Source organism: Sciurus carolinensis, chromosome 14 (genome assembly GCF_902686445.1).
Source record: "Sciurus carolinensis chromosome 14, mSciCar1.2, whole genome shotgun sequence".
NCBI classification, from domain to species: domain Eukaryota; kingdom Metazoa; phylum Chordata; class Mammalia; order Rodentia; family Sciuridae; genus Sciurus; species Sciurus carolinensis.
In genome coordinates, this window is record NC_062226.1 from 23,775,534 (window position 1) to 23,796,760 (window position 21,227).

General features: G+C 38.5%; 1 protein-coding gene across 2 annotated transcripts in view; it reads right to left on the reverse strand.

Moving 5' to 3' along the window:
* The window catches only part of Palm2akap2 (PALM2 and AKAP2 fusion), a 457,266-nt gene that overhangs the window by 413,318 nt on the left and 22,721 nt on the right, over positions 1–21,227 (reverse strand). The gene's annotated exons all lie outside the window — the stretch shown is intronic.

A 21,227-nucleotide genomic window follows, 5' to 3' on the forward strand; every position in this document is an offset into this window, starting at 1 on the left:
AACACTGATGTCCTTGTAGATACACGTCTTGGGACATGTACCTGTGCTGCCTAGAGATAGCGTAATGGGCCAAAAGCAATAGGTACTAAAAAATCTGATAGATAATGCCAAATTGTCTCCAGTTTATACTTCCACGAAAACATATGGGAATTTCTGCCTTCTCTTACTGAAACATAATTTATCAAACTTTTTAATGTTTATCAACCTAACAGAAAATGGCAACTTGCTGCCACTTTAATTCACATTTCTTTTACTAGGAGACATTTTGAAAGTGTTTTAATATGTTTCAAAGGGATTTTTATTTCCTTTTATATGAACTGCTTGTTTATACCCTTTTCCCATTTTGAAAATTTGGCTTTATGGCTTTTTCTTTGATTCGTGTGTATTTTTTTTTCTTTCTTTTTTTTAAAGAGAGGGTCTCCTTAAACTGCCGAGGCTGGCCTCCAACTACTTACAATCCTCCTACCTCAGCCTCCAGAGTAGATGGGATTACAGGCAAATCGTACCCAGCCCAGCTCATAAGTATTTTTTACCTAACCAATATTTATCCTTTTTTGGGAAAAGAGAAAAGATGTTTTTTCCAAAGAGAACTTGGATTTTCCTCATGGGATTTTATAAGAAAATTTAAAACAATTTGATAACCGAGTGTGTTATTATTTTTGTTGCTGTTGTTCTTTTTGATGGCATTGCCATCTTGTGTCATGCTCCCTGGTCTCAAGAATTATAAAAATATCTTCAGTAATTTTTTTTTCTTGTAGTTATTTATTTATTTTTTTAACACTTAAGTCTTTGATCCAGCTGGAATTCCCTGTGGTATGAGGATGGAGATCCAACTTTTTGGAATATTTTTTCCAGATGGCATTTCACTTGTTCTAATGCCATGCATTAATTAATTCTTACATGTCCACAAAAATGAAAGGGTGTCTTTATGACAGAGCAAGTTTCTATCAATGTTTGGATGTATTTCTAGACTCTTCTTCTTCCATTGATCTCCTCATTGTCTAAGTTTGCCTCAGTACTATACGGTTTTAATTGTAACAGTCATAAATCTTAACTTGTGAAGAGCTGGTCATTATTGGTATTCTTTTTCAGAATCTTCCTACCCACTCTGGCAGATTTATTTTTCTTGAGACACTCGAGAAATCTTTGGCATTTTTATGTTATTACTTTAACTGTATTGGTTAATTTAGGGTAAATAAACTTCTGGTAATATTGAAATTTCTTTCCAAGAAGAAGCTTTATTCAGCTTAAATTTTGTATCTCAATAGTATTTTGAAAATTTTTAATGTATATGTTAAACAATTTGGTTAAGTTTATTACTGAATATTTTATTTTTCATTTTGCTGTTATAAATAATTTTAAAAAATATATTGTGTAGCTGATTTTTATCTACATTTTGGCTTCTAATTCTATAAATAAGTTTTTGTAAATGATGTGGATCATGATTCTCTTGAACCCTGAATTTAAAAAGTAATTGTGTATCACACAAAAATCATCTAGAAGTAATTCAGGAGGCAAATGTATAAGATATATAAAAATACTTTCTTGGAAAAATATTTTCAGGTAAATATGTGCATGAGAGAGTGTTCACATTTTTTTATTCTAACACAGGAGGAAAAGTTTTAAAATATTCATCTGAGCTTCATGGTCTAGCCTGTATATAATTTCTAGTATATAAATTACCTTGATGTTTTAAGGAAAGTTACATGACCCCATTCATTTGCTTAAACAAAACTATAAGCCTGTAATCCCAGCAACTGAGGCAGGAGGATCACAAGTTTAAAACCAGCCTCAGAAACTTAGGGAGGCACTAAGCAATTTAGTGAGACCCTATCTGAAAATAAAAAATTATAAAGAGCAAAGGGTTGTGGCTCAGTGGTTAGGCACCCCTGGATTTAGTCCCCATTACCAAAAAAAAAAAAAAAAAAAAAAAAAAAAAAAAACCCATAAGCCTATGGATTCAAGTCTCAATTGAAACCAGGCCAAGGCACATCAGGACCAAATTATTGAAACCCAGTAGTAAAGAGAAAATCTTAAACCATTTAGAAAGACACATACAGAGAGGATCATAGATATGACTAACATGTCATCAGAAACTATAAAATAAGGCAGTGACATTCAATCTTTAAAATACCAGAAGGAAAAAATAGCCGTTTTAGAATTACTTAATATTGAAAATATCTTTGAAAAATGAAGGTAAAATAAATACTTTTCAGACAAACCAAACTAAGAGAATTCATTGGCAACAGACCTGCATGACAAGATTTGCTAAAGGAAGTTCTTTGGGTAGAAACAAAACACATGAGATGGAAATATGTATCTACACAAGGGATGAAGAATGACAGAAATTGTAACCATGTGAATATATAAATAAAAGATTTTTTTCTCATTTTATAAATATCTTTAGAAGATAATCAAATCCTTGGAGAAAAATAATAATGTAGTCTGGGGTTTGTATCATACATAAAAATAGGATGGATGACTACAATAGCTTGAAGTTTAGGAGGGGGAACTGGCAATATAATTATCTGAGGTGTTGTATTATTTCTAAAGAGGTATAATATTATTTGAAGATAGAATGCAATAGGTTAAAAATGTATGTTACAAACACACTAGAACAACCACAAGAAAAAAAGTAAAACGTAGCTAACAAACTAATACAGAAAATAAAACAGAATAATAAATACGTCAGTTAATGCAAAAGAAAGCAGGAAAAGAAAAAAAAAAAAAAGAAAAACTTATGGTTCAAATAGAAAACAAAAATGATATATTTACACCAAACCAAATTGATAATTACATCAATGACTAACAATCTAAATATCCCAATTATAAGGCAGAGATTGTTCCATTGGATTTTAAAAAAAGAGAGCAAGATCGTTTTATTTTGCTTGCCCAAAATCCCTAAGAGAGATATAAAGACAGATACACCTTAAAAGTAAAATGAAAAGATATAACCTAAAACCACTAACCTAAAGAAAGCTAAAGTGGTTATAGTAAAATCAAATAAAGGAGACTTTAAAGCAAGGAATATTATTACCAGGAAGGAAAGGGGGACATTTCACAAAGATAAAGGAATAAATTCAACAAAAAGCACAGCAATACTAAATGTGTATGCGTCAAACTACAGAGCTCCAAAGAACATTTACCTAAAACTCAGTGAAATAAAGAGAAACAGACAAATCCAAAATTGTAACTGGTTTTATCAATGTTCCCTTCTCAATAATTATTGATAAAATAACTAAATAAAATCAATATGGATATAGACTACTTGAACATCATTATCAATCACCTTGACCTAAATAATTTTTATGGAACATACTATGCAGTACTGGCAGAATACATGTTTATTCCAAGCATACATAAAGTATTCACTAAGATACTAGATTCTAGTCCGTAAAATATGTCTGAATCAACTTCAGGACTGAAATTTGACCATAACAGAATTAAACTAGAAATCAATTTTAAAGGAATATCTGAAAAAGTCCCCCAAATATTTAGAAATTAAACAATACATTTGCGAATAATGCATGGGTCAAAAAACTAATCAAAGTAAGCTATAAAATGCATTAAAGTAATTGTGAACCAAAGTGCAACATGTCAAAATCAATGACTAGGGGATTTGTAGTACAAAATGTCAATATTAGAGAAGATAAGTTTAAAATCAATGATCTAAGCTTCCATCTTATAGGAACAGAAAAAATCAAATTAAACCTAAAGTAAGCAGAAGGAAGGAATAATAAAAAGGAAATCAATGAAAGAAAAACAATAAACCAAATCAATAGTGGTTATCTGAAAATCTGATGACCACATGAAACCTAAGAAAAAAAATTGAGTGATTCCTCCTAATATCAGGAGCAAGATGAGGATGTCTGCTCTCGCCACCACCATTCACCAGTTTAAGAAGAAAAAGAGAAAGGTAGGGATAAGAAAAGAATTAAAACTGCTCTTTTCAAAGATGACATAATAGTTTATGTAGAAAATCCTATGGGATGTTTTTTAAGTTCCTTATTAGCACTAATAACGCTTAACCGGAAACAAGACGCAAAGTAAAAATACAAAAATCAATTGAATATCTGTGTAGTAGCAACTATACATAAATAATAGGAAACTGAAATTTAAAATAACATTTGAAAGCTATGGAATGGTAGTTTTTGTACAACACTGTGACGATACTAACAACCATTGACACATTTTAGTGTGGTAAATATTATGAAATGTGAATTATATCTCAAGTTTTAAAACCTATGAAATGCAGAGAGATAAATTTAACAAAATCGTACAAAACCCGCACACTGGAAAACTTTTAAAAGCATTGTTGAAACAAACTAAATAATACTGAGGGGTAAAGGAGAGATGTATTATCTTTGTGGATTTGAAGACTTAGGGAAAATGTTAATTCTCCCCCAGAACAACCAAGACTGGAATGTAAGTTGCGTGTGCAGGTCATTGCAATATGAGGATTTCTTCCCACGTCTGAGTGTTGTAAGAAGCGGGAGGAAGAGGAACTAAATGTATTTCTCTGAGTTCCTTATTTACAAAGTCTGAATGAAGAGCAAAGAATGGACATTATGGGGAAGGAATGTCAAGTTGGATGTAAAAGGGCTTTCCAATGGTAGCCCGTCTACACCGGAGCACCTGTGTCCTTATGACTTAGGCCCTCCCATTCCTGCATCTGTTGAAGTAGAGGTAGGAAGACCAGAATTTGGAATTCTAAAATTCCAAAATTTGATGGGAAATTAGAGAAGATTGTTTCTTTCTTTCTTTTTTTTTTCTTCTTTTTTTTCCTTTTTTTTTTATTGTAAACAAATAGGATACATGTTGTTTCTCTGTTTGTACATGGCGTAAAGGCATACCATTTGTGTAATCATAAATTTACATAGGGTAATGTTGTTTGATTCATTCTGTTATTTTTTCCCTTCCCCTCCACCCCTTCCACCCCTCTTTTCCCTCTATACAGTCCTTCCTTCCTCCATTCTTGCCCCCCGTCCCTAACCTAACTCTAACCCTAACACTAACCCCTCCCACCCCCCATTATGTGTTATCATCCACTTAATAGCGATATCATTGGTCCTTTGGTTTTTTGAGATTGGCTTATCTCACTTAGCATGATATTCTCCAATTTCATCCATTTGCCTGCAAATGCCATAATTTTATCATTCTTTATGACTGAGTAATATTCCATTGTGTGTGTGTGTGTGTGTGTGTGTGTATATCACAGTTTCTTTACCCATTCATCAATTGAAGGACATCTAGGTTGGTTCCACAATCTGGCTATTATGAACTGAGCAGCTATGAACACTGATGTGGCTGTATCTCTGTAGTATGCTGATTTTAAGTCCTTTGGGTATAGGCCAAGGAGTGGGATAGCTGGGTCAAATGGTGATTCCATTCCAAGCTTTCTGAGGAATCTCCACACTGCTTTCCAGAGTGGCTGCACTAATTTGCAGCCCCACCAGCAATGTCTGAGTGTACCTTTCTCCCCACATCCTCGCCAAACCTGTTGTTGCTTGTATTCTTGATAATCGCCATTCTAATTGGGGTGAGATGGAATCTTAGGGTGGTTTTGATTTGCATTTCTCTTATTACTAGAGATGTTGAACATTTTTCCATATGTTTGTTGATTGCTTGTAGATCTTCTTCTGTGAAGTGTCTATTCATTTCCTTAGCCCCTTTGTCGATTGGATTATTATTCTTGTTGTAGAGTTTTTTTGAGTTCTTTATAGATTCTGGAGATTAGTGCTCTATCTGAAGTATGATTGGCAAAGATTTTCTCCCACTCTGTAGGCTCTTTCTTCACATTGCTGATAGTTTCCTTTGCTGAGAGAAAGCTTTTTAGTTTGAATCTATCCCAGTTATTGATTCTTGCTTTTATTTCTTGTGCTATGGGAGTCCTGTTGAGGAAGTCTGGTCCTAAGCCGACATGTTGAAGCTCTGGACCTACTTTTTCTTCTATAAAATGCAAGGTCTCTGGTCTGATTCCGAGGTCCTTAATCCATTTTGAGTTTAGTTTCGTGCATGGTGAGAGATATGGGTTTAGTTTCATTCTGTTGCATATGGATTTCCAATTCTCCCAGCACCATTTGTTGAAGAAATCAACGAAATTGAAACAAAAGAAACAATACAAAAAATTGAAAAAATAAATAGTTGGTTCTTCGAAAAAATAAACAAAATTGATAAACCTTTAGCTACGCTAACAAAGAGAAGACGAGAGAAAACCCAAATCACTAAAATTCAGAATGAACAAGGAAATATCACAACAGACACAACTGAAATACAAAACATAATTAGAAGCTATTTTGAAAATCTATACTCCAACAAAATAGAAAATTTTGAAGACATCAACAGGTTTCTAGAGACATATGAATTGCCTAAACTGAACGAGGAGGACATACACAATTTAAATAGACCAATTTCAAGTAATGAAATAGAAGAAGTCATCAAAAGCCTACCAACAAAGAAAAGTCCAGGACCAGGTGGGTTCTCAGCCGAGTTCTACAAAACCTTTAAAGAAGAGCTCATTCCAATACTTCTCAAAGTATTCCATGAAATAGAAGAGGAGGGAACCCTCCCAAACTCATTCTATGAAGCCAATATTACCCTGATACCTAAACCAGACAGAGATACATTGAGGAAAGAAAATTTCAGACCAATATCCTTAATGAACATTGACGCAAAAATTCTCAACAAAATTTTAGCAAATCGCATACAAAAACATATTAAAAAGATAGTACACCATGATCAAGTGGGTTTCATCCCAGGGATGCAAGGTTGGTTCAACATCAGGAAATCAATAAATGTAATTCACCATATCAATAGACTTAAAGTCAAGAATCACATGATTATTTCAATAGATGCAGAAAAAGCATTTGATAAAATGCAACATCCCTTCATGCTCAAAACACTAGAAAAAATAGGGATAGTGGGAACATTCCTTAACATTGTAAAGGCCATCTACGCTAAGCTCATGGCCAATATCATTCTAAATGGTGAAAAACTGAAAGTATTCCCCCTAAAAACTGGAACAAGGCAGGGATGCCCTCTTTCACCACTTCTATTCAGTATCATCCTTGAAACTCTAGCCAGAGTGATTAGACAGACCAAAGAAATTAAAGGGATACGAATAGGAAAAGAAGAACTCAAACTATCCCTATTTGCTGATGATATGACAGGATTGTTTCTAAGTAAGTTTCCTTCTACCTCCTGGATCCATGAAGTGATGTTGTTAATATTCACAGTGGAATTCAAAAGAAAATGGGGAGGAATGTTTCCACTACAGGATTCAGTCAGATACTGATCCAGTCTCATTCTCTAACTCTGCCTCTGGGTTGACAGATGATAGTTAGCCACACAACATAGGAATCACTGTGTGTGTTTATGTGTGTGTGTGTGTGTGTAACATTCAGAGTAAGAACACACAAATGTCTCAGAGATCCAAGGACTCTGGAGAACATTAGTATATTGTGTACTGTGGTAATGTTTTAACCTCTTCTGATTTGATGCCAATTCTTCCATTCTCTCTTCAGTTTCTACCCTCTCTGCTTCTTTCAAGATTTCCAGGCCTCTCCTGAAGTCTCTTAAAGGCCATTTGTAAAGACTTTGTTCTGAAACATACACATCCATTCTCGTGCTGAGAAGTGGCCAGGGGGTCCACACTGAAGTGAGAGAAAAGTCAGATGGGGCAGAATTGTTGTTGCAGAAAAAATAATATAAAACCCTAAGATCTTGTTTCATCTCAGAATGGTATAGGGTGTGATCACACCATGCCAGTTCCCAAGTGTGTACAACATGCATGAAGAGAATTTTTGCAGTTCACACACTTGAGAGCTATACTTATTGAGCAAATATATATTTAATTATTCAGAACATTCCATCCCAGGTCTCCACACACCTTATATTGGTTTTATGTTTGAATTCAGTTTAGAGAGGGGAGAATCCTACATGCTTATGTGAGATCAATTACAGCTGCATATCTATTACTACTCTTGAATTTTAGATGGGTGTTCCTGATTAAGGAGTATGGAGCTATAACAACTAAAGGAAAATAAACAATTTCAAAATTAAGAAGCAATTAAAAACCCAACTGGATTCTTTGATTGAAAGATAAAATTTTGGAGTGAAGATCAGATGGGCCTTTGGTGAAAGAAGAGAAAGGGAGAGAAAATTCCCAGAGCCTGTTTTTTTTTTTTTTAAGCCAACATCCAGCAAAGATTTACTCTTCTAAACTTTGTAATCATCAAGGTATATTTTCCTGCAGCTGATTCCAAGATCTTTTACCAACTACTCCTAATTTTTGAAGTGCATGTTTCTAGATTGTGAACTAAAAATATTACCTTGGGCATAAAACTGGCCAGGATGGGGAGCCAGTGAGCTGGGGCTGGTGAAGGGAACAGCCTTGGGAGGGTGGGAATGGGAGGGTCCTGCTGACCCATGGATACCCCTGGTGGACAGGTATAGAAAACCACGGGATCTTGCAGAGATGATGACAGCAACTACAGTCTCAAACTCCCATCACCAATCATGACGAATTATTTGGCATCACAAAAGCTGCAATGGAATTTGCCTCTCCTTTGAGTCTCAACCTTTTATTATCTTCTCTGCAGTGCCTAATTTCTTGGCAACCTGATGAATTGAACCATTGTGTGCTCTTCAGAAGAAAGCATTTATTAGCCTTTCATTCAACCCATAAATATTTACTAGCATCTACTTTCCATAAAGTATGTTCTAGCCTCTGCTTCAGGCTTGATCTTGCTGCCTCCTTCTTAGGGAGGTCAAAATTTAATCTCCTTCTTAAAAGGAGGGTCCAAAGACCTCCTCCTAACTCAAGCAATATCCAATGTGGTGTTTCCAATGATGCACCCAAGCAGTTCTTTTGAACTCTGCAGGACCATCTTGAAGGATCAGGCTTCTGTCTTGCCCCTCGCTCTCGAGTTTCTAACAATAACCTCCTAGGACACTGGCTCCAAGATAAAGCAAGACTCTGCATGTCAGCCCACAGGGGGCCCCACCTCCAGGTCGATGCTTCACAAAGTTTGGTCCAAGAACTGGTGCCAAACTATTTATTACTCAACAGCAACAAAATATGTGCAGAAATCAAGAAGACATGTTTAGAAATCTTATAGGAAATGTAAAATTGGCTTCATTTATGCACAATAAAATTCATCCATTTTATGTGTACAATTCAGTGAGTCTGACAAATATATATAGTCACAGTTTTTCCCTATGGTTAAAATAGAGAACATTTCTAACCCTGCAAAAAGGTCTTCCTGTTCCTTTGCAGTCCATCCCCATGACCAATTTCTAGAATCCACATAAATGGATCATACAGACTGTAGTCTTTGGAGTCTAGCTTATCTACTTAGTATAATAGCATTAAGATGCATCCACATTTTGTGTGTGCAATTTATGCATTTTATTACTAAGTGCTGTTTTGTTGTATAGATATGCCATAGTTTGCTTTAGTCATTCATCTGCTGATGGACATTTGGATTCCTCCAAGTTTAGGACTGTTACGAAAGAAGCTGCCATGAATATTCACATGCAATTCTTTCTATGCTCGTGTTTCTATTTCTCTTAGGTAAATACCAGAAGTGAGATTGCCACATCATATGGTAAGAATAAATTTAATCTGATTTTAGCAATTTGACAAAATGATTTATCTCTGTTTATTCTAATAATAGAAATGTATGGGTTTTATTTAGTATATCTTAAATTTCATTTTTGAAAGATAAATAAATTTCATTTTTAAGTCATTCAATGATGAGGAGAATTGGCCAAGTATTTTATAGGATATGCAATTCACCTTTTATTAGATTTTACTAAAACATGGGCTGTGATAGATTAGAAATGTTTTGTAAGTTGATTATTCACCACAGTTGGCAAACCTCCACTGTAGGTGACAACTCACTTGGCTTTCCTACTTCCTGTGTCAAATCAGAAACTCCAATGAGGTGGGGACTAAAATGTAACCAAGTCCTCCTTACTGTGGACACTGATCCTGTCCTTTAGAATAATAACTATAAACATGTGTGTATATATATATGTATATGTATATACATATGCATACACACACACACACACACACACACACACACACACACACACGCCGAAAATTCAGTGTGTCTGGAGTGGGCCTGTGCATTGGCACATCAAAACCTCTGCAGGTGGTTCCAGCATGTAGCCAAAGCTGAGAACCACCACCCTCGATATGGCAGAGAGCGATGTTCTTGAGGAGGCCCATCAGTTCTGAAGGCCTTAGGGCTCTGAGAAGCCCCCAGCAGATAAGAGGGCAGAGCCCACATGTCACAGAAGCCTTCCTCCCCATACAGAGCTTGATGCACAAGCAGCAGCACATCCACTGTTCATCTGCCTAGGAAATATGTAGGCGTCCCCTTGGTCCAAGCCAAGGAGCCAGCAAAAGGAGGCTGGGCACATCGCAGTAGCAGTTCACATCCGGAAGCATGCAGTGCGTTCCAGGCCCTACAAGGCGCCCTTTGTGTATTCAATGGCCCTCCCTTCTCGTGGATTTGCTTTCCATGTTTTCAGTTACTCATGCTCAAGGGCTTTCTGGAAATTTACTATAGTGCAATGAGGACTTAAGATATTTTGAGAGAAAAAGGGCATGCAGTCACATGACTTTATTACAGTATGTTGTTATAAGTTTTCTATTTTATTATTGTTGTTAGTCTCACACTGTCCTCATTCAGAAACTTGATCATAGTTATGCTTGTACAGAAGAAAACATAGTAAACAACAGGATTCAGTACTATCTGTGGTTTCAGAGATCCACTGTGGGTCTTGGAATGGGCCCCTATGGATAAATGAAACCATTGCATTTCACTGAAACATTATTGGTCATACTATACCCTTTTTTAGGTGAAAAACCTGGGTCACAGAACAGTAATCCAACCAACCCAGGGTCATGCACCTAGCCATTGTGAGAGCAAAAAATGTAAACATGAGTTGGTTCCACTCAGTACTCACACTCTTGACCTCTACAGTCCATAGCCCACAGAGCAGCCCAAAGAAAAGGGTTCGGGAAGGGTATTGTTTTCCTAAAACTGCTATAACAAATTATTACAAACTGGGGGCTCAAAACAGTAGAACTTTACTTTCACAGTTCTGAAGGCCAGAAGTCTGAAATCAAGGTATCTGCCAGGCCAATTCCTTTTGGAGTTTCTGGGGAGAATCTGTTCTAGGCTTCTCTCCTGACTTCTGGCGGCATGGGCAATCCTTTGGGTTCCTTGGCTTGTTGCTGCAGATCTTCAATATCTGCTTCCATCTTCAGGTGGCCTTCTCACATGGCTCTCTCTCTGTCTCAGAACTCCCTCTGGTTTTCTCCCTCAGACACCTGACACTGGACTTAGATCCACCCTAAATCAAGAATGATTGCATCTTGAGGTCCTTAGTTATACCTGCAAAGGCCCTTTTACCAAATACAGTGACATTCACAGGTTCTGGGGGTTAGGACATAAATATATCTTTTTTGGAGAACCATCTACTCAATCCACCACAGGAAATAAATTCAGAAACAAAGGCAAGAAGTCAGAGGAAAGAAAAGGATGCTTCATCAATGAGATTACTTCCCCACTTAGTTCAATATACAAAATGCTACTTGGTCAGAAGGCCCAGGAACATGACAGAGAATTAATGTTACCATACAGCATACAGTACTCCAAAAATAAATTAAAAATCAAGTACCCTGTAAAATCCACCCACATGTGGGAGCAAATGCACTGGCCTGGGTCCTATCCAAGATCTATTAGTAACAAATAATTTGACATTAGGCAAGTCTTTTCTTTCTCTAGGTCTCAGGGTCTTCATTTATAAAAATAAAGCAATTGCATTGGAGAACTTTTAAGCCCCTTCCTATTCAAATATTCCATTACTCTATGCATTCAAAGGTCAAAAATGTACAGACAATTCTATGAGAAATGTATTTTCAGTAGAAGATGTGACTGATTATCTAGTGACCCGTATACAAGACATTTTTCCTAGTGTGAACAAAGCAAAGTAATTCAGAAACATTAACACAGAAAATATTCTCAGGAATGGTTCCCTTTATACCATTCTTATGGCTAACACTCTGGTTACTAAGAGTTTACAAATGAATGATTTGAGCTACATTAAGCTGCCAGAGTTCAGTGTCAATCAGGGAGCTTCTCAGAGTTCTATCAGTCTGCGTGCATGGCACAGATGACAACTTCTTAATTGCTTTGAGTAATCCAAGAGAACAAAGTCAGATTAAATTGTGTTGTTCTCTTAAATTTTTGATTTGGTAAAATTACTATGAACACCTACTATGATGTTTCACCGCTGAGTCGAACACAAAGCGGAGCTTCAGAATAGCATTGTTGGGTTGGTAACAGATGGCACTTACATGCAGAAATTCGCAGTTGCCTGAGTTCTTTGAGCAATCCTTCCATTGGGGATGGGAAGAAAGGTGTTGTTAAACTTAACCTGAAAACATCAAGATTCCAAGAGGTTCCTACAAAGCCATTATCATCTCAGATACCATGATTTGGAGTGAGACATGGAATTGGGAGGTAGTTGGAAGGTAGCAGTGGTACTTTCTATGTAAGACCCATCTATATAAAAGTCTAAAACACTTAGGTCTACAATTCAAATCTCAACCTAGCTTTCTTCAGCAATTTGAAAAGTCTTCCATTTCCAGAAAAAAAATACCCATATGACCTCAGTGTCTTTTGCCACTCAGATCCCTCAGTCTGCCCTTGTATGCCTTGTCTCATAATTAGGCTTATCCATGTCGTTCCACCCTACTGGACCATCGCAGGCAAGAACCGACTCTCATCTCTACCACAATGTGCCGTTGCACTTAGCACAATGCCTGCCATGGATCACTGCATGTACCCTCAATGGCATTTGAATTGCATTGTTGACAGGGATAATGCACACCTGCAAGCTTACTGTGAGTGTTAAATGTCAGTATACCTCTGACATATAATAAGTGGGGGCTATGAAACAGAATTATGCCAGAATTTCTCTCTTACAAAGCTATGCAGGTGACATTTTGAAGATGTTCTGACTTAATCCAAGCATTCTATTTTAATTGTACATAAAATTACAACATAACATTTGGATATAAATTACACATGTAATTCATAATATGAATGACAATTTTTTTATTTAACAAACATTTACAGGGTTTCTGGGCCACACTGCTATAAATGTGCCCTTGAAGAGCTCAGATTCAGTGGAAGACCAAGACACGTCAATGGGTAAATTGCAATGTTTTTCTTAGGCCTGTCAATAGATATTTACTGGGAGATGACTATATGTAAAAAGTTGTGCTAATTGCTAAGATGGGACACACTATTGTTATTGGTTTGAAATACAATTAACATTTCTAATAAATGGACATTGAAAAATAAGGTTTTCTCTTGTTCTTCTCTTTTTTCCCATTTTCTTTATTGTTTAAATCTAGGATTCTTTTTTGAAAATTTTTTGTTGTTGTCCTTGTAGATGGACATGATACCTTTATTTTATTTACTTATTTTTATGTGATGTTGAGGATCAAACCCAGTGCCTCACCCATGCTAGGCAAGAGCTCTATCACTGAGCCACAACCTCAGCCCCCAATTCTAGGACTCTTAACCTGAGACAGAATCCAGGGATCTATGAACTTGGATAGGAAAAAAAAACTACCTATTTTCACTAATCTCTGACTGATATTTAGTTTTTCTTTCAATAATGAATGTAGACAACAAACCACAGCACGATTAGCAGCACCAGTGACTTTATCACCCATAGAAGCCAAAGCCTCTTCCGTATTCTATTATACTTGCTGCAGATAAGTTGAAATAGCTGTTAACCACATCACAACTTTTAGCTATCTGATCCTCTGTTAGGCTTTGTATTTAGTGCATGAATAAAAACCACATGCCTTACCACACCATAGGTTATTTTTTAGAAAACATTAATACCTACATGTCAATATGATTGTTTTTTAAATTTATAATCCTACATATTTGTAGGATTTTTTTTAAGGAGGCCATAAACTTCACCTAACCGCCAAAGCAATATGTGCATGAAGAAAGTTTGACTTCTGATCTATGTCCTGATAGTAGTTAGTCTTAGCACACAGTCGACATCTTCCTCTGAGGCAATGTTCGAAGACAGGGTCGAGCGGTGAGACTTAAAGCTACACGTGGACCATTCACCTGCTGTGGAACAGCCACATGTTGGGAGCAGGTGAGACACTACAAGTCTAGGCACCCATTTCTGTCCTGCTGTGACCACCAGTGAGAAAAAATGGACCCAGGTGCAGCTGAGCCAGGGGCTGTCTCTGCGCGTGCCTGGGTCGCATTACTGGAGAAAAGCGTTTAAATATAATCTGCACCATTTGACTCAAAACCAAACCACATAAATCCCAGGTGAGAGGAAGCTGACTTGGCAGACCCAGGTGCAGCCAGAAGCACCTGGGCATCTTGGTGGACCATAAAGCAAATGTGAGTCATCAATAAAAACTGGTTAGTTCCCAGAATAAATATCAATGGAATTTAAAATAACACTGACACAAGAATCTTCCCATCACTGTGAAGCCATCGCTCCTGGTAAAGACAAGGCCCACGTCTGAGGCTCAGAAGAGACTCTGGCCATCTGGCTGGTGAAGGGGACACGTGGAGCTCTTCTCGCAGCTTCTTGTGATACACTTTTCCCTTCTCATCCCACACATCTCTTGCTTTGCTCTTCTTGCTTCTGAAATGACTGTCTTCATGACTGTCTCCCTCTACCCGGGCACAGCTCCAAAAGGAAAGGCTTTGCATTTAAGTTAGCACTCTCAACACCGAGAAGCCCTTCGTAGCCACGGCTCGACAATATGGGGTGTGGGATATTCCTGGGAAAAAGCAGCAAGTGGAAAGCTAATGAAGGTCCAGACAAATGGAGACTTTGTCTCCAGTAACCAGAGACGCGGCACCTGGAGGGGCTCCCAGCACATACAGATTCCTCCTTGGAAAAAAATATAGTTTATATAGCTTCTGCTGCTGCCATATTGCATTTCTCAGAGTTCTCTCCTCAGAGATGGGTGGACAGCTTTACACATTGAATCTTATATTGAGATAAAATATTTCAAAGCAAACATGTTATTACTCACTGAAAACAAAAAACTATCCATTTCAAGCCATCTATGACTTACCATCCATTACACTTATCAAGCCAAAACCATCAGCGGTCTAATTAAATTTTGACTTACCTCTGGTCAGGAAGAAAAGCCACTATAACAGTTGACTAACAATGATTTCCTCTTTCCAGAGCTTTAATTTCCTCTGTCTGTACCTTGTCTCTGTTGGACACTGGGAAGAGCCCATTGATCACTTCTCCTAGATAAGTATGTGTCCTGAGAAATGGCAATCTGTTTGAAAATCTTAATGATTATAAATGAAACCCAACCTTCTCCTCTGCTTTGCTTATCTTACCTTGAGTGTTAACTATGGTGAACAATGAGAAATGGACATAATGCGTTCGGTCCATTCTGAAATGAAACGGGTGCCATCTGTATTTCAGGAACTTTATGAGGAATGAAAATTAAGAGTGGACACTGGATGGATGTTTGAGAAATAATTCATACCAATGAAAAGAGCCAAAATTTTTTAAGTATTTAGCATCTAGTAAATGCTCCCTGCTAAGACTTCAATCTATAAAAGATGATCCCATTTTTGCCATTTTTTTTTCCCAAGGAGGATCATTGTAAGGAAATTCCTGCTTGTGTAAAACCTGCTTGTGTATTTATTGTGGAAATGTAGAGAAAATATGAGAGAAGAATGTCTCTCAAGCCTCAAAAATAAGGAAAGCGGTTCTCCGTGATGCCCCATTCTGTCCTTGACTTCTTTCCATCTCTCCTTCTGTGTCCCCCTTCCCTTGTTTCTTTTCCTTTGCCTGTGCTTAAAACGTTGATTCTCCAGGTGATTTATTCTTTTTGCTTTTCTATATTCATGGCTCCCACTACTCTATGCTTTACAAATCCCTAGCAATTCTGTCTTGAACTCTGATCACATGTCCAAGATGCTCCCAGTTGTTTCCCTGGCGTCTATTTGAAAGATCTTAATGATTATAACGAAATGACAGCACCTCTAATCTTAACAGTCTGAGCCTCAGATTGAGCAGGTACAAAACTGAATTCATCATTACTCATGGAAACTTGCTCTTCCCTCCCACAGTCACTGTCTCAACAAGGTACCACCGTGAACCCCTGTCATCCTCTACCTTTCTCATGGCTGAACATCAAGACCACAACAGATAAGGAGTAATTCCTCCCTATGTTTTTCTTGTTTTCTTGGCATGGTAGTTACAGAATGTATGCCCTGAAATGAACAGAGATGAAGCTTTCCAGTTTTTTGAATGGTACAGGTGATGGAGCAGAGAAGGAGGGAGGAGGGAATCTCTCTCTCCCTCTTTCCAGAATGCGAAGTTAGTCTTTCCCAAAGCAAAAAGCATGGGCAGGACACTGACTGCTTTCTTCTGCCCAACTCCATAATTAGTGGGAATTCCTTCCAGAGCATGGCAAAAGTTCATTTGTCTCAATTTTACATACTAAAAAATTTCATCTTTTGGGTCTCTTCTTGAATATTTTCTTAAGAAATTTAGCAGGGCAGGTTGACTTAAATGCTTTGAGGATTCCAATTAATCCAGAGTCTTCCTTTGTCATTCTGAATGTCTCTACAGACAGGGTAAAAGTGAAGACAGTCATGACAGGGACACAAGGCATAGGGAAGTGTTAAACAGTACTGGAACTGGAAAAGGGGAGTACAAAATGCCACTTGTGTCCCAGTGATACTGGGAAGAGAAAGTACTAACTGAGCAAAGGCTGCTGGCAAAATGTTGCTGGCAAGGAGAACCGAATTGGGTCCTGCAAACCACAAGCTGTCCTCAAGTATTAACTTGAAACGATGATGCCTGGGTGCTGAGGGTGAACTTTGCCCCGGAAGACTGACATGCTGAAGTTGAATTGTTCTGTGCTTCTAATCACGCCAATGTTGTAATAAGACATTTTGTCAATATGTAGTAAAAAAGAAAAGGTGCTTAAAAATAAAAAATCAGCAGGTAAGTCAACAATGGCCAAAGTATGGGGGGATATTTTTGGTGATTTAGAGCTCTTCCCATTATTAGATTACCAGAGTAGCATTTAGCCGATCAATATGTAGCCATTAAAATTGATAACTTGATGACCACTGCTAGAAAGATATAGGCACAGTTTTCAAAAGAAAATTTCAGTATCCTAGTGCTTTTTAATAGATGATAGTCTTAAGATGTGTGGAAATGTTACAAGTAAAACAAAGTGCTTAAAAGAGCATAGGGTTGACTAGTATATATACACAATGGAGTATTACTCGGTCATAAAGAAGAATAAAATTATGGCATTGCAGGTAAATGGATGGAGTTGGAGAATATTATACTAAATGAAATAAGCCAATCCCAAAAAACCAAAGGTTGAATGATTTCTCTGATAGGTAGATGCTGATAACTAACAGGGCAGGCCGGGGAGGGTGTAAGTGAAGAATGGAGGAATGCTGGATTGTGTAGAGGAAAATGAGGGGAGGGGAGGGGCTGGGGAAAGGAAAGATGGTGGAATGTGCCAGACATCATTACCCTATGTACCTGTATGATCACACAAAAGGTGACTGTACATTGTGTACATCCAGAGAAATGAAAAATTGTACCCCATTGTGTACAGTGAATCAAAATGCATTCTGCTATCATGTATAACTAAGTAGAACAAACAATAAAAATAAAGAAAGAACATAGGACTTATGCTCATCCATTAAATTTGAACATGTTATTTCTATTCAAAAAGGAGCTGAATTCAAGACATGGGAGTTCCTCTATTCATATTTTTTCCTTTATTTATATTCTCATGAATATTTATTCATACATGTACATAGATATGATTAAAACAAACATACCAGGCCCAGAGTCCATACAGAATAGGAAGCATGCAAGATTTTCTTAGAAGATACTCCCCTGCCCCACAATCTGCTTAAATATATTATTGCCAATTACCTACATAAAGGGGCTTGTTAAACACCTTGGACATCCCACGAAAATCCCAGGGGGTCATACTAAGGAGTAAGCGTTCCCTAAGCCAAAGGGTAACACACCTCCTTACAAATTCTAAAATAACCTTCAACCAACTTAAGGGAAGTCACCAGTAATTAACTGCTTGTTAGTATAACAGTCTTCAGAAAAAGGTAATTTGTCGCTAGCACAAACATGTTACACAGAAACATGCTAAAGGATTTTTCTGCAGGAGAGGAAAAAAGATACCAAATGGTATCTCCTAAGTGAAAAAGGAATCACAACAGAAACTTTTAAATGTTTCACATTAAATGAGAACAAAATCACAACAAATCAACAGTTGTGCAAATCGATAGCCTAAGTTTTCATTTTAAGATGCAAAAGAACAAATTAAGGGTTTCAAGATGGCAGACTAGAGGGTGGCTGCATTTCATGTTGCTCCAGGACTCAGGATTCAAAAGAGGAGATATTGAGAGACTTGGGACCAACTCAAAGCCGCTGGGTGAGTCTCTCCCATTGGGGAGGCGTCCCGGATGGGGCGGTAATCCCGGAATGCAGGGAACTTTGTGAAGTAGAGCTGCCCAACGAGACGTCCCTCCCCCCGCTGGAGCAGTGAACTCAGACAACTGGGAGCATCGTAGAGGAGGCAGCTCAGCACAGCGCTTGGACTCGGAGCAACCACTGGGGCTCCGGGCGGCTGCCTGAGGAGGAGCTGCGTGGCGAGCTGTTTGGACTCAGAGCGACTGCTCCTGAACACTGGGGGGGTGCCCAGAGGAGGAGGAGGAGCGCGGTGGGTCGCTTGGACTCAGATTGACTGCACCAGGGCTACGGGCGGCTGCCCAGAGGAGGAGGCGAGTGGCGAGCTGTTTGGACTCAGAGCGACCGCTCCTGAACACCGGGGGGTTGCCTGGAGTAGGAGGAGGAGCACGGTGGGTCGCTTGGTCTCTGAGCGGCTGCACCAGAGCTCCGGGCGTCTGCCCAGAGGAGGAGGTGTGCGGCAGGTCGCTTGGACTCAGAGCGACTGCTCCTGAAACCCAGGGGGGCTGCCCGGAGGAGGAGGAGGAACGTGGCGGGTCGCTTGGACTCGGAGTGACTGTACCAGGGCTATGGGCGGTTGGCGGGAGGAGGAGGCGCATAGTGAGTTGCTTGGACTCCTAGAGACCCACTGGAACACCTCTGGCTACCTGGAGGAAGAGGAGTGCAGCGGGTCGCTGGGACTCAGAGTGACTGTACGGGCCTCCAGGTGGCTGCTCAGAGGAGGGGCCGCATAGCCAGGCGATTAGGTGCAGAGCAGGGTCCCAGGACCTAGGTGGCTTCTTGGTGGAAGAGCCGCACAGAGACACGCTTAGGGTGGAGCGAAGGTTCCAGGACTGCGGGCAGATTCTCTGAGGAGAGGCAACCTAAGGAGACTCGTCTGCAAAGGGTAAGGCTCCCAGACCCAGGAGGTAGGTCCAGGCCCCTGGGAACGTTGCAGAGGAAGGCAGCCCAGCCCAGGCGGTAGTTGTGGATTGAGGGGAACCTCTAGGAGGGAAACTGACCAGCGAGACCTCCCCACTGGGTAAGTCTTTCCTGCTGGGTGAGGTTCTCCCACAAGGCCCAAACAGGCCTTGCCTCAGCCTGTAGCCTATCTCCCCTTTGGATGACCATTGGTCAACAAGTAGAGGCACCTCTGTCCACTAGCAGAGAATATACCCCACCTGAAGTCCACCATCCCTAGAGAGGCAGCTTCCTTGTGGAGCACCGCATTATCAACTTCCTCCAAGATTTCAGGCTACTGAAGGCTAAGAGGGGATATATTAGAAATCTTCAGGGACATTGTAAGTCAATAGAGGAAATCTGCAATATCTCAGCGGTCCACTGATACCTGAACAGTATGAGAAAACAAGGGAAGAAAATGCCCCAAACAAATCTAGATGTTACATCAATAAAATCCAATGACAGCATGGCAGAAGAAATGACAGAAAGGGAGTTCAGAAAGTACATAATTAAAATGATCAGAGAAGCAAACGATGAGATGAAAGAGCAAATGCAGGCACTGAATGATGAGATGAAAGAGCAAATGCAGGCATTGAATGATCGCACCAATCAACAGTTAAAAGAGCAAATACAGGAAGCAAAAGATCATTTCAATAAAGAGTTAGAGATATTGAAAAAAAAAAACAAACAGAAATCCTTGAAATGAAGGAAACAATAAACCAAATTAAGAACTCCACAGAAAGCACAACCAATAGGATAGAACACCTGGAAGACAGAACCTCAGATATTGAAGACAAAATATTTAACCTTGAAAACAAAGTTGAACAAACAGAGAAGATGGTAAGAAATCATGAACAGAATCTCCAAGAACTATGGAATATCATGAAAAGGCCAAATTTAAGAATTATTGGGATTGAGGAAGGCTTAGAGAAAGAAACCAAAGGAATGAACAATCTAATCAATGAAATAATATCAGAAAATTTCCCAAATCTGAAGAATGAAATGGAAAATCAAGTTCAAGAGGCTTATAGAACTCCAAATACACAAAATTACAACAGACCCACACCAAGGCACATTATAATTAAAATACCTAACACACAAAATAAAGACAGAATTTTAAAGGATGTGAGAGAAAAGAACCAAATTACATTCAGGGGGAAACCAATACGGATATCAGCAGATTTTTCAATCCAGACCCTAAAAACTAGAAGGGCCTGGAACAACATTTTTCAAGCCCTGAAAGAAAATGGATGCCAACCAAGAAACTTATACCCAGAAAAACTTACCTTCAAATTTCACGATGAAATAAAATCCTTCCATGATAAACAAAAGCTAAAAGAATCTACAAAAAGAAAGCCAGCATTACAGAATATTCTCAGCAAAATATTCCATGAGGAAGAAATGAAAAACAAAGAAGCAAATCAGCAAAGGAAGGAATTATCCTAAAGGAATTGTTAAATAAAGGAGGAACCAAGTCGTGTCAAAAAAAATAAATAAATAAAATTTTAAAAAATGAACCAAATGACCGGGAATACAAATCATATCTCAATAATAACCCTGAATGTTAATGGCCTGAATTCATCAATCAAAAGACATAGACTGGCAGATTGGATTAAAAAGAAAGATCCAACAATATGTTGCCTGCAAGAGACTCACCTCATAGAAAGAGATACCCATAGACTAAAGGTGAAAGGATGGGGGAAAACATACCATGCACATGG